This window comes from Struthio camelus, chromosome 17 (assembly GCF_040807025.1).
Source record: "Struthio camelus isolate bStrCam1 chromosome 17, bStrCam1.hap1, whole genome shotgun sequence".
Classification (NCBI taxonomy): domain Eukaryota; kingdom Metazoa; phylum Chordata; class Aves; order Struthioniformes; family Struthionidae; genus Struthio; species Struthio camelus.
Genome location: NC_090958.1, coordinates 8,573,477 through 8,587,734, shown reverse-complemented (window position 1 = coordinate 8,587,734; position 14,258 = coordinate 8,573,477). Strand labels below are relative to the sequence as shown.

Below are 14,258 nucleotides of genomic sequence, written 5' to 3'. Positions count from 1 at the left end.
TATCCAGAATCCAAAATTTAAGTCACACAGAAGAGCTCTAATTAATTGCAGATTACCTATTCTGGTCCATATTTGGAAACATGCAAGACCAAGAATAAGATACTACACGAAGATATCAAAATACTGTATTTTGTCAATACAATAACAATGTCAAAATTCTCTCTGTTAACATTCTCATATCTTTGTCAGGTTAGTTTTTGGGACTATATGCATTCTAGATATTGTTTAACATACTGAAACCAAGTGCAAACATAGACAAAGCAAGTTCAAATTTTATTTTAAAAAATACTTTTTGGAAGCAGTGCCTATATGAGGTGGGACACTTGTAATTTTTTTTTTTACTTTTCACTACAAGACATTGTTATTCAATAATACTTTTAAAGCAAGAGGAAGGACGACGTTTCAATTCTTTCATTCCCAGTTTATTTTCAATGAGACTAACAAGTCACACCATCAGCAGGAGTTCTTACAGTCTTTCCAAATTTTAGTCTAATTTGGCCTTTCTTGATTCTGATAACCAAACTTTTGTCTCTAGCCAGCTCATTTAGGTAAGCCCATTCAGAACGGTGAGGGGAGGCATCTTTAGCCTAGTAAACGCTCTTTAGTTCAGATTTGCAGCCTGAGCATGGGATGGGGACGGTGCCGGTTTTCATGGACAATGACCCATGCGCTCGCACTAATGGAAAAGAACAAGAATTCTTACCTTTCTCAGTTGGCCACTGTCCTTGATAATACAACAAAAATCACTTTAAAAAACCCAGATATTTACTTGAGCAGGTTTCTTTTCCTTTCCTTTCTGTCAAAGTTAGTCCTATAGGTGATACTGGGTAACTGTTAATTGCTTGTCCATTTTATAGGTCCATTTTTCCAGAGTACCGTAAACTTCTGTTCAGTTAGCCTTTTCCATTTGATTCTTATGAAAGACTGCTGGGGAAATACAGAAGCAATTTAGCTTATAGGATCATGAGAAAGTACCTTACTGTCTTTGTACTCACTTGAATGTCCTTTGGCTGAAATTCTCCCAAAATAAGATAATATTGTTAGTAGAATTATTCAAAGAGCATGTTCCACTGACCGAGACGTTCTCCCATCTTTTGTTAGTTAAGTTTACAATATAAAGATACTTCCAAATTTCCATGTGACTCTACTGGACAACTTTCCTTTTAAAGTCTATTTTTACTACAATAGGCATTACCCATTTCTTTCAGATTAACTCTTACCAAAATTGTCCTGTCTAAATGATTTCCAGATTTGGATGTTGCTGTATTTTCTACTTGGGGTTCATTGTTTTCCAGTATCAGAAGACATAAATAGTAGAGCAGTTTGAATTAGTCAAAAAATACAGAGAAGCTCAGAGAGTTCTAGTCCCCTATTCTTATTTTAAGATCTGAGTAGGGGAAAATATTTTTTCATGTTCCAGCCTTCATTCTAGAGCCAGGTGGGAGTTGGAACAGTTTGCAGGTATGATCCCGAGAGGCACTATGGTAGCAGTGGCTATTCCTGGTTTCCTTGACTGCAGAAATGGGAAGAAGTGTAGAGTTGCTAGGCCAACACCACAACACAGGAAGAGGCTTCTGTCATCACACACCGGGGAAATATTCTCCGTAAGCATTTAATTTTAGTTTATAACCCACTTGCACTAGCAGAGAATGGGACTATAGCGGAACCAATAATGGAGTTAGTTTTTTGTGTATGTGGTGGGCTGTTACTTCGTCCGTGTTTTAACTTCTGTTACACAGATTGCACTGTTCAATATTGCAGTGTACCATCAGTCCTCTTCGGGAAAATGGAGAATTGTAATTTGCAGAGTTAAAAGACACAGACTCATATCTCTTGTTGATGTTGGCACCTGATATTTACATTTGTTTATACCACTACATATTGAGTAGCCCTGTGACATCAAAGAACATTGTACAGGTACAATAGGAACTGTGCACTTCACCGTAAAGTCTCATCACATAAGAAACAACAGAAAATTATTAATCCTTGAAATTAATACATTATTGAAATTAGTATGCAATAATGTGTCCCTATAATTTAAAAATTATGTAAAGTCTTTGATGTTCCATTTCTTTTTGCAAATAGGCTTGCGCAAAGCAAATTTTACACACCTATATAGTCACAGTCATGAAACAAAGTTCAGATTTGCTTTTGGGAATATTCACAGCAAGAAACATAATCAGAAGACTTACGCTTATCTACTCAGGAAGTGGAAACAATATGATAATCGAACAATAGTTCTAATTTGAAGTAGGCTAGCCTCAGAATTTTAAATACCACCCTAAATGTCACTGAATTGCAAATTAAGGTAAGTTTATCTGTTTGTGGACATACATGGATTGAAAAAGAGGTTAAAAAAAAGTCTCTGAAATTACTATTTAAGGTGATATTCTGCTACTTAATGAGCAATAAAAAATGAGAGCACGATAGGTTCTTACCAGTTGTAAAAATAGATATATACCTGCCAGTTACAAAATGGCTTCTGTTATAGCACCCTGACTCTGCCAAATTTAAAAGGCCAGACACAAAACAGCTTCTTGAGAGAAAACCTTCCTACCAATAAAGAGTTGCAAAAAGGCATTTTGTGAGACACTGTCAGCTCAGTGGCAGCACAGAGAGATGCTCCGGAGCAGCATTGCTTGTTCTGGTACATTTTGAGTTTAGGATGGCTTTAGTTAACCTCATATGCATTATTTTACTGATGGATTTTAGTGCTTTCAGTGATATAGGAACGTTTTATATATACTATTGGTTTGAATCTTCAGCCATAGCATAAGCACTAGGGAAGATCAACAATTAATTTACTTTGCTTTTTTTCTGCTTAAAACATCAAGACAGGAAAAAAAAACCACTTTAATCCACATATACATAAAAATGGATATTATATATCCTTATCAAAATAAAATAATATCCTGTTACTACAGGCTAAATATTTTGATTTTATGACTTGGCCTGGTAGATATCCAGAGAGAAAACTTTTTATTTAAAAAAGCCGACATAATAACTCAGATTGTATTATTTTCAGATAGAAGCGGTCTTCAATAGTACTCTTATATCCTTGAGAATAATGCATACTTTTCTCTTGTAAAAGAAGTATAATAACCAGGTATATACCCAAAATATAAACAGCAAATCCTCCCAGAGCTAAACATACAGCTGTGTTTTTGTTACTATGCCATGACATTTTCATCTAAATTGATTACAATTCAGCTGAATTGTCTTTTTTTCACAGCACAACTGTGTATCAACTGTATTTGTGCAGCAACACTTGTTATGCTATCTAATTGTGTTTGTAACAATGCATTTTGGGAGGATAAAGGTAGTAGTTATTCCACATTGTCTCAATAAGATTTGAAAATATAGAAAGCAGCACATAGAGAAAGGGTAGAAACACATTGGTAAAGTATTCCAGCAAACTGCCTGGAGTCCTAGGAAAAACAGGATAAGAGACCTCGATTTCTTACACTGTTTTAATCCAAGCGGAGTCCCACCTCCGCAGTAAAATAGAATTGTTAAGGTACAGTTACAGGAAGAAAACAACATGCTAGTTTAGTTACTATCAAAGGAGACAGGGTTGACAGGTAGGAATAGCAACTATATTATTGCTTACAACTATTTCTGGTGTAGTATAAGAATAGCTTCATAATTAACTGGTTAATCATTACAGTATAGACAGAATGGGAATTGGCTGTCCAGTTTTAGCATCTGCATGTAGGTGGCTACCTCTTAGCTACTCACTCTACACTTCTTGTGTAGTCAGGGGAGAAAAACAGTCATTTCTAGAGGTCAGTTCATCTCAGTCTAAGGTAGCAGTCAAAAACCAGTCTGATTAATTGCATCGTAGGAATCTCTTTTTCTCTCCGCTAATTATAAGGGAAGCCTAAACAACGACTCTGTATGGCAATATCTACGTTATAGGTATCTAAAAGTGATGAGAATAATCCCTCCCAAGTCCAGGGAATTACTGTTTCAAAGGGTTAGAATTTGAGTTCAGGTTTTCAAATTTGCCTCTTTATTTCTTTCTGTTGGCCAGTGTGATCACTAATAATTTCACTGGCTACATCTGTAGCATGGAATTGTCTAGAAATGTTATCACTCTGGTCTTTTTGGTGGGATGACTTAGGAATCCAGAGCAGAAACAGCTCCCTCACATGAGGGGCCTAGAGAGAAAACAACAGCAGAGGAAAATAGGATTTGTTGATTAAAACTATACTGTCTAAAGATATTTTGGATGTGCAATACTACATAATAGAGTGGGATTCTGGGGACTCTACTGATCCATAGACAATGCTCTGAGATACACAGCTAAAAAAAACACATGGAAAGCTGTTGCCTTCTGAAATTTTGCCAGAGGTTTTGTTAGCCGTGATTTTAAAATTATTTAATGGTTACAAATGCTTGAAGTCTAGAGAAAGTGGAAATGATGGCCCACATGAATAATCTGTTCTTTTCATCCTATTTCACTAGTGCCCTTTAGCATTAATGAAAAGCAAAAGTTGAAAGAGAAGAGTATTTTCTCTACCTCCTTCATTTTAAGGGTTAAACTGTGTTCTTGATTAGACTGGCATAAAGCTACAATAACTTAAATTATTAATTTGTGGCAACTCCAGATTTATAAGGGAATAAATAGAGGCTGAATTTGATCCTTCCCTGTCATGCTCTGTGTGTTCCACATTCCTTGAATTGTAAGAGAACTCTAAAAAAGAGAATCAATTTTAGTTGTTTTTCCTTTTCTGATTATTCTTTCATCATTATGGTAGCTGAAATTTGGACTTCTTAAGCATTGTTCTTAGATTCTGGAAAGTTTAATAAAAACATGAACTTTGAATATGTCATATAAAGTGTAAGTCAAATTCTCCTCTCAAATAGCCTAAAGTGAATCTACCGTAACTATTAATGGAAGTGGATTTATTCCAGATACTTTTGGTGTCACAAAACCTTATATATTTTAATCAAAATATGACAATTTATCCCACCAAATATAGATAATATTATGGTATCTAAATATGCCAGTATTTTGATGTTGAACAGCTTTGGTTTAAAAGTTCTTTGGTTTAAAATATTAATTGTTCGTGTGGCAAGCTGTTACTGCTGAAACTGGGTAGTGTCCACTTTAACAGCATTTATGGGAGGCCAAAATTTTTGCAATAATGTTACGATTTTCCCCATAAGAACAATATGATTATGAATTTGTCATTTGAGACTGTGACCTCACTGAAATCTGCTATTAAACTGTTCAGCATTGCTGTTCCTAGAGGGCACGGGAGAATCTGATCAGTGAATCTATGCGTGCTCATGCTGAGCTGGGGCTCACTCTCGTTGAAATCAGTGACAGAACTTCCAATGACTCCAGCGAAAGCAGAACCAAACTGTTTATGTATAGACATAAACAGTAAGATTCAACTCTTATTTTCAGCTACATAAATCTGGAGAATCTCTTCTAAAATTAGTGGAATTACTGTGATTTACCCCAAAGGAATTGGGAGTATTTTTCTGTAATTAATGAGGGGGGGGGAGATATAATTCCCCTATATTGCCTTATCACTACGTATCAGCCAAGACTCTATCTGCTGTCTAAATCATTAGCTGCTTAAGTTGGAGAGGAAGAGCTGACTTCACCATTTGAGGATTTAAGCTTTCACTGTCTACTGAATTTTCTGTTATCCTTATCCCTCTGCTTATCCCCTTCCCCACATCTCAGAAGAAGGGATGAATTTCTGTTTTCTAGTTCTGCCTAGATTTCTTAAAATCTAACGTACCTTCTGTTTCCATTATTGTGTAATCTGAATGGAGACAACCAGAGCACTTTCCCTTCAGTACTTCAGAACTACCTGCCTCATTATTTTTAGATTATCATAGTTAAATTCAAGCCCAAGGCCCGTAGCCGAGACACTGAGCTGTACTGGAATCTTACTAAATCTGACTTCAAGATAATACCTCCAGAAGAGTCATTCAGCTCTTCACCAGTGGTCGCTGAAGTAAGAAGGACATAATCCACAGACTGAGGTGTAATGTAGCATTTTTTTATGTAGCACGTAGAATTTATTCATCTTTGTGAGGCCCATTGTCGTAACAAAATCTCCATGGCCTTTCACAGAATTCATCTGTGAAATGGCAGTGCTTTGGTAATGGGATATATCATAGGATTTTTCTCCTAACTATGTCATACAGCTAAGATCTTTTCCTCCTCATTGCCCTCATCACTGGCTTCTTGAAGACTGGAACCGCATTCTTCCATGCACGTAGGCCTAGCCTGGAATAATGTCCTTTATCCAAGGGCAGGGACCTGTGCTTTTGGGGTGAAAGCTTCCAACTAAATGGTGAGCTAGAGACAGCTTAGCTAATGGCAAGAAGCTCTATTCTGCAGCATTATATCTCTGTATGTGTATCTCTTCAGTTACCAGATATGTGCACTGCTGAAGAAAAGTCACTACTTCTGCCTATAACAGCACTTAAGTCATCAGCTCAGGCTTCCTACAGCCACACAGGCAGAAACAGTTTCCCCGAAGGAACTACAAAATACGTGCTCATTTTTTTCTCCTTCTTGATACACATATAGATGGTCACAACGACTGGGGTTTTTTTCCTACCTGACTGCTGTTATAACCTCTGTAAAAGAAATTATATCGGCCACCCAAAGGGTGTGACCCACAATGGCGCGAAATATGGAGCCAATATAAAAAACAAATTGTGAGTGTAAGAGTGGCAGCAAATGGGTGTGAAGAAGAGCTGAATGGAAAACCATTGAGCTTTTCTCAAATCTTGCAGAGGAAAATGTTGTTGAGGCAGGTCAGTAGCCTCCAGAATATATACTGCAAGAACACACATTAAACAGCTTGCACAATGAAACAGCCAAAAACAGATCGGTGCTATTACCAGAAATTAAACTGACATATGTCTGCAGATCTAACAGGCTAACATTGAAGGGTTGGGTTTTGTGTGTGAATCACTCAAGCAAAATGCAAATGCAAACATATCAAAAAACTTGTGGTTCAGAACTGCAGGTGGGAACCATCCACAAGTGCAGATGAATATAATAAAACCTCCCCATTCCTTCACATGCAGGAGCACACAGTAAGAGGTAGAGCAGCCTAGCTCCACAGAGGCAAGCAGCCTTAGAATTTGCAGCTGTGACTGTTTCAAGGAGAATTGATTATAGAAATTCAGCAGCTAGGAGTCTTTTCTAACAGAACGTTAGACAAGTCTGCATTTCCCTATAAGGAGGTGCTAAACACTGTGGAGGGTCTTCTCCCGACAGGAGCAATCTAATGGATTATCTTTCTGAATCATTAACAGAACACAATGGATCTTAGGCAGGCTCAGGTACTGGATGTTAGTGGATTAGAATCCAGGCTAGTGAGGGAGATGACTTAATTTTGTGAAAAAGGGAGCAAGCTGAAGCAGCAGCTCATAGAAGGCCAGTATCCCTTGAGAAGGTCATTTTCACTGTATCAGCAGCCTTTCTCCCCTTGCTATTTTTTCTCTACACACAGAAAATTATTCCTTGCTCACAGTGACATTCATCTTTTCTTTCATCCAGCAGAACCGTGGCTTATTGTTTCCAAATGACATCTTTTTATTCCCCCCTTTAGAAGTGCCTTTTTATTTGGAAAATACAAGGAGAGGGTAACGTTAATTGTTAATCTGATTTAAGAGAAAAAAGACATGCCCAACATTTCACTCACCTCTTAAGCACCGAGCAGGCAGCCACCTCCTCAGTCCATCAGCGCAAACGCTCACATCCACAGACGCGTCCCTGTCTCCTTCGGCCCTTTTTCACATCAGCATCTACGCTTTGCAGCGAGCAGACACACCGCGGCTGCAGACGCTGGACCAACAGCTCAAGCAGGAGGAAAAAACCTGCCCTGTCTCATTTCTCCCCCCACCCTACGAAATAAAACAGAACAAAACAAACAAACAAACAAAGCAGTAATAGAAACACTTGTCCCGTGGTCCCCCGGCGTGAGACAGGGAGGTGCTCCGCGGGCGCGCAGGGACGCCCGGGCAGGGGGAGCGCGGGGCTGGCGCTCGGAGGAGGAGTCGGAGGCGGCGAGCCCGTTTCCACGCCAACGGCGGGGGGCAGCGCTGCCGCGGCGGGCGGCGGGCGGCGGGCGGCGGGCGGCGGGCGGCGGCGCTGCGCGGGGGGCGGGCGGCGAGCGGGGCCGCAGCGCTGCGCGGGGGGCGCCGAGCGCGGCCGCTGCCGGCCCCCGGCCCCGCCTGCCCCTCGCACGGGCTCCATGGCGTGCCAGGCGCTAGCTGTTGACGTTTTAGGGATTTTTCCCCCCACCCCCACCCCGTCTACTACGCTATATTGCACCCGTGCCTTATATAACGTGCACGCACATATATGCGCTGCCTTACAGGCTTTACCAGCCACACCGACGCATTCACCCGCCCGCATTTGCTCAGCAGGTCCGCGGTGCCGGCTGCAGGGCTGCTGTGCCTCCCTGTCCGTATCAAGGTTTTTAGGGTGAATTTTGCAGGGCGTACTGAAGCTGCCAGTGAAGTAGTGGGAACAAATCGCATACATTTTGGAATGATGCAATAAGGAGAGAGGGAGGGGGGAAAGAAACTGTTTATCTAGTTACTTGGAATTTAGCTACTGTCCCCATCTACTTTTTTCCATCTTTCCCTTTCTGTGTGTGCCGTGCCTGTATTTTCTTCTTTTCCCTTTTTGCCTTTCACTCTTTCCTATCTTTTGCATTTGTCTATGTGTTTTAGTACAGCTTTTGTTTTTAAGTAGTGCCGAGTATCATTTTTCTCTTATCTCATTAATGGATTTACTTTTTTTTTTCTCTCTCATTTTTTCTAGTGTTTTCTTCCTTTTAGCCATACTACAATAGTAGTTGCACTGTAGAGGCTGCAGTCCTGACCAAATAGCTATGGTTTCTGTCTACATAGCTAATCTCATAGCCATAATTTATTACTGATGCATTTCTGCTGGAGGTAGCAATAGAGCTTTTCAGACATAGACAGAATGCAGACATTTTTTTCCACAATCAGGCTAACATAATACAGTGCAGAAAGCATCTGATTCCTGTAAATACTACCACTTCCAGTACTGATATTATCAGCAGAGCTGCAGCATCGATGAATTATAATAATGAAACAGTTTAGTATAAAACAGAGTATGGCAGCAGTATTTTTCCTGTACACAAACAAGAACCAAACATCAGTGTACCATGTGGGGGAAATTTTCCTCTAAGTAACGAATTGTAGGTCTTGCTCGCACTAGAAGAGTTTGCTGGTACATCTAGAGTAGCAAAGTTATTCTGGTAAACTCCTAGCATAGATACAGTCTGTGCTAGGGTAAATGTACGTTCGCTAATGCAATTTACAACTGAAATTCCCAATTTCTTGAACAAAATTCTGTTATAGCCTATATATTTGCATCTATACAAGGGATTTTACTGGTATAATAATAGCATTTTAAAAAATGTCATATAGATAACTGGCATTACTCTCCCAGCAAAAACAAAATATTCAAATTTGCCCCATCCGAATAAAAAAAGGTAATCACCTTAAAAGCACTACAAGTTTATTTTGAAATTTTAGCTTTAGTATCTAGCAATGTAGTTTTGTCTTCTGATGGATTTATATGATCAGACAGTGGTCAATGTTTTAATTCTAAGAGTGTTTTGCTTTTGTTTTTCAAAAGTACTCTTTACTTGCAGTTGCATAAAACCCCAACATAGTTATGTTGGAAAGGGAATAGACTAAAAAAGTGTATCTGTGATAACGGACTGAGTCTAGATAGACGGATAAGAGAACAATAACAGGGTGTGCAGGTTTAATCTGCTATTCCATAAAGAACAAGTAGTTACTATAGAAACTATCACCTTACATGTGTCTTCGGCATAGTACTTTACATGCAAAAAAAAAAAGCATCTTCTACACATTGACCAACTTTGGGAGAAATAATAGCATCAGCTACCATCATCCTGTGTAGGATGATCATCATTGGCATGCTCTCTCCAGATTTCATCACTTTTAGGTACTTTTGATTGATATAACAAAATGCTTTCTTTCTTGCAGTTTTGAGGGAGGCACCTAACTGTAGATCAAGTCTCAGAAGTGATGGAATTATGAGCAGGCAGCACATGAGTAATGGAACGGGTCTTGCTCTGAGAAGTTTAGGTGTTATTGCTTCAACACGACAGCTTGGGAGCTTGCCATTGATTAATGGTACAGTTAAAACCTGACTCATCTGAAAAATAAATCAGCAGTTCTGTCTATATTTTCCTCAATCTCACCTTGTCCTGTTTCCGGAAGTTCTCATTCCGGGCCTTTCAGCTGGTACTGAGTGCACTACATATAGTCAAGCTCCCATAGAAATTTAAAGAGAAATATATCAAAACAACTTGTGCAGATAATTAAATGCCAAAGTCCAATTGTGCATATTTGATGACCAAGAAGAACATAATTCTTAAGCTCAGTGCTCTGAACTTGTTCTTTATATATGGTTAGACTGAAAACACATAAATGCATATTAGAAGTGAATAATTTGCATTACTTTTTATAACTGAAAAGTCTGGACAAACTATCAGATACAGTGTTCCATAAAAAGCACTTCATGGGATGAATGGGTTAACAAATAGTAGCTTGAGGGAACTGTGATGATCTGATTGGATTCCTGCTCTCTCCTCCATGTAAGGCAGGTCACAATTTTTTTCCTAAGTCAAAACAGGTTTTAATTTGAAGGGAGTAGTGTTTGACTGTTGATATGCAACATCTAATATGCAGCTTACAGGAATACATACCTGTTTCACTCAACTTTCCACTGCTGTCCATTGACCGAAAGCCAAATCTTTGCTTGTTTAGCACTGCTTTCTGCTTGAGATCAATCAAAATAGGTGCATTCATATATGTTTAGTGTGAAGATAATAGTGCTAAAACAGAAATGTGTTCTTAAATGCAAAATCCCACAGGGATTTTTGCAACCATCCCATAGGGATTTTTCTAATCGATTAGCATTTATTATACCATGACAACATCAAAATATTTATATGCACACATACAGGATTCCTGGTGAACGTACATCTCCAAATGATAGAGGGGAAAATTGAGAGGCCACATCTGGTCTGTAATAAAAATATAATAAAAGACATTTTATATTTCATTCAGTTTTCTACCAAACACTCTCGTTTTGTAGATCTGGGTTAGATATTTATAGATGGGTCTGTGATTCTCTTTGAGCATGAAGAACTGAACCGAACATTTAGAGAAGAATAAAGAGGCTGTATTTTTATTTTTAACCATTTTTCTCACGTGGAGGAGTTTAAAATAGCATCAACTGCAGATGACTGGAATCTGATATTTATAACTATCTATCTGACATATTGTTGCTTTGCACCAGTGGCTGTGAGATGGTGGAAAAAAAGCCACGAACGTATCCTTCAGCAGGTGGTATCAGCCTGAATACCTCCTTTGGCTTTATGATTTAGGATGAAAATTCATTTTTTACCAGCATTTCACTCTTGTGTCTTGGGCCTGCATCATTCATGACTGAGGGCTTGGCTTAGAATCAACTGTTCGCTCTATTAGGTCTAATCATTGGAGTTATTTGGGAATTTGAACCCAGACAGGGAGTTACAGCTAGTAACACAATCAGCTAAAGAGAAGGACTTCCTTAGTTTTTCAAAGAAGAAAAGACAAAAAAAGAAGAAACAACCTAAGCCTAAAAATGTAAGTGCCTCCTGTACATTTCTTCACGTTTTTTATTATATACCTGCTATATATGCGCTTCTCATTCATTGGCTTGACTGCTGAATCAGCACTTGCCACTGAAGCCAAGTTTAGAAAAACAAGCACTAAATCCAGCAGTTGGCGGACAGCTGCTTGGAGGCTCGCCTAGAGCCCTGGCAGAAGTGCTGGCCCTCCTGCGCAGTTGACCTCACACAGCAGTCTGCACTTACCATAAGCTTTGTGAGCGAGACAGGCACCCAAACTCCTTCAGAGCCTCCATGGGAAGAAAGCTAGAAACAGAGATTTCATGAAATAAGGTAAAGGAGCCATCAGGCCTGCATTATTATGGAAAAAATAGGAGATAAGAATAGTGTTTTCTCATTTCCCACTATTAAGGGTAAAGGAATGGGGAAAAAAATACCAAACTTTAACCCAAAAGAAAGTGGGAGGCATTTAGTACATAAAAAATGTCACAAATTAAAGTCATTTAAAGTTTATTCATTGCGATAAAATGTTTTTTTTTTAAATATATACCAATATATACCAATTTTTTCAAAAATACATACCAAATTGTAAGTAATTGAGAAGCATACACAACAGGACATGAGTTCTGTAGCTGTCATAAGTACATCCACAAACAGCAATTTCTTATCTAAACTTATTAAATATTATTGAAAATAAAAATGTATGCAGCAAAAAGCCAATGAAGTGTCAACACCTGGCAAGTTCACTGGAGATCGAAATCTGTAGATTCTTTGGGAATCAAACCCAAGGAGGTGCGAAGAAGTAGACCAGAAATTATTTTAGCAATTTTTTTCAACAGAAAGTGTTCATTTTTTGAAATCAAAGCTTTTAAACAAAAAGTACCAGTTTCAGATCACCTGTGAAATTTTCTGAGCAACAGGCTATTGGTTATTCTCGGATATCCTCCTCCTCCCCCCACAGCCTCCCTGTTTGAAGGTTTTTGTCTCTGTATGAATGATAAAATATTCATTGAAGCAGTGACTTGAAAGTAGGTTTCTCCCACTTGAGGATACAGGTAGGCATTTACGGTTTGTTGTTTAATTTTTGCCTGAACAAGCAAACAAAAAGAAGGAATGTCTGGATTTGGAATCTTTTTTTGTCAGTGATGTTCTTGCCAGCTGAAGGCATGTTATCAAACTTGGCCCTTAAAAGTATTATATGTTTTTAATAGGTACTTGGAAAAAAAACAGTATAATCGAATTTCGCATGTCTTTGTACCCTTAAACATAATAGTTCTACTTCATGTAGGAACCTCGAGATATAACTATAATTTTAGCAGGTGCTACTGTTTGTCCCTTATGTTATTGCCTTCCAGTGTCTGATTAACAGGAATAGGAAATTGGTACTTAAAAAAAACCCAAAAACTGAAAAATTAATTTGAGGACACAAAGGTAATTGGGAAAAAGAACTATGGACTTTCAGGCAGTTTTACTACTGGAACTTGAGATGCCAGAGCAGTCCTGTGAAAATTTTGAGGACTGCGTTCAGATATAAGTAGCTGAGTTTAGGTAACTGTACCTTTTGCATATGTGGCCTGTGGTTAATTTTTTACCTGCATGGACAATAAGGTTAGTACATACGTACCTCACTGCAGATGGCTGGACTAGATGACCTCCTGAGGTCCCTTCCAACCAGCATTGTCCTATGAACCTGTGATCCTATATGGCGGCGTCAGGGCCTCACTTTCGGTAGTCCTACACCTGCTGGTGACCATTTATGAAGTACAAAGGAGATATACAAAGTTGTAGTTTTGACCAATTGTAATTGATCACTACTTATTTTGTGAAGCATTTTTAGACAGAGGGGTGAAAAACTGTAACGGAGCTGGTTCTACAACTGCATTAATGATAAGTAGAAAATTTAGTATATGTGAGTTCTGATTTTTGTGATTTACCACTCTTCTTTTTTAAAAGAGCTTTTGCCCTGTCCCTGACATGCGCAAGATCAATTCATATGACAAATGGAAGTGACTCAGGAAGGTATTCAGCCTCCAAATATTAGTCTCTAGGGCCATTTTCAGCATCCGGGGGTATCTCATCTAGCCTCCAACTGCAGTCTAGAAATTGCCAAGTGTCCTGCAAGTCTTATGTCAAAACTGACAGTCCAAGGCAGGTATCTCAGAAACCCTAGGTGGTTAAAATGCATTAGACACCTATGTGTAGCCATCTGAATCACTTTCTGACTAACTGGCTGGTGGAATCAATAACACGGGCAAAGCACATTTTGCTACATTTTCTTAACAAACTGATTAAACTGATAAGCACTCTATCAAATCTTTGAACTAATGTAGCTTTCAGAGTTAATTATAACAGGAATATTTTTAAAAACATTAGAAATTACTGCCACTTTAATCTGTGTCTAGCAGTTTATGAGCTAGATTCTGGTATCTATTATAATTGTGACAAATATGATTATCCATTTCTGCTTAAGGCCTTAGTGGTTTGACTACTCTGTATATAATGTTCTTAAAGCTAAGCACGTTAACAGCCCTACTGAAGTGCCTCTGCTAAATCTGGCATGTTTATAGAAGCTAGACCTAATGTTTTAGT

At 38.6% G+C, this 14,258-nt stretch overlaps 2 protein-coding genes across 6 annotated transcripts in view; one reads left to right on the top strand and one right to left on the bottom strand.

The window, feature by feature from the left end:
* GNAZ (G protein subunit alpha z) overlaps window positions 1–8,074 on the bottom strand; it is a 77,896-nt gene extending 69,822 nt beyond the window's left edge. For 2 of the 4 annotated variants that reach the window (XM_009687419.2, XM_009687422.2), the window contains exons 1-2: window positions 7,686–8,074; window positions 704–927 (exon numbers count right to left, since the gene is read on the bottom strand). The gene's annotated coding sequence lies outside the window, so the exon portion shown is untranslated. The remainder of the gene's footprint in view (window positions 1–703; window positions 928–7,685) is intronic. The other 2 variants (XM_009687420.2, XM_009687418.2) reach the window with 2 other exon arrangements.
* The window catches only part of RSPH14 (radial spoke head 14 homolog), a 109,773-nt gene that overhangs the window by 83,538 nt on the left and 11,977 nt on the right, over window positions 1–14,258 (top strand). The gene's annotated exons all lie outside the window — the stretch shown is intronic.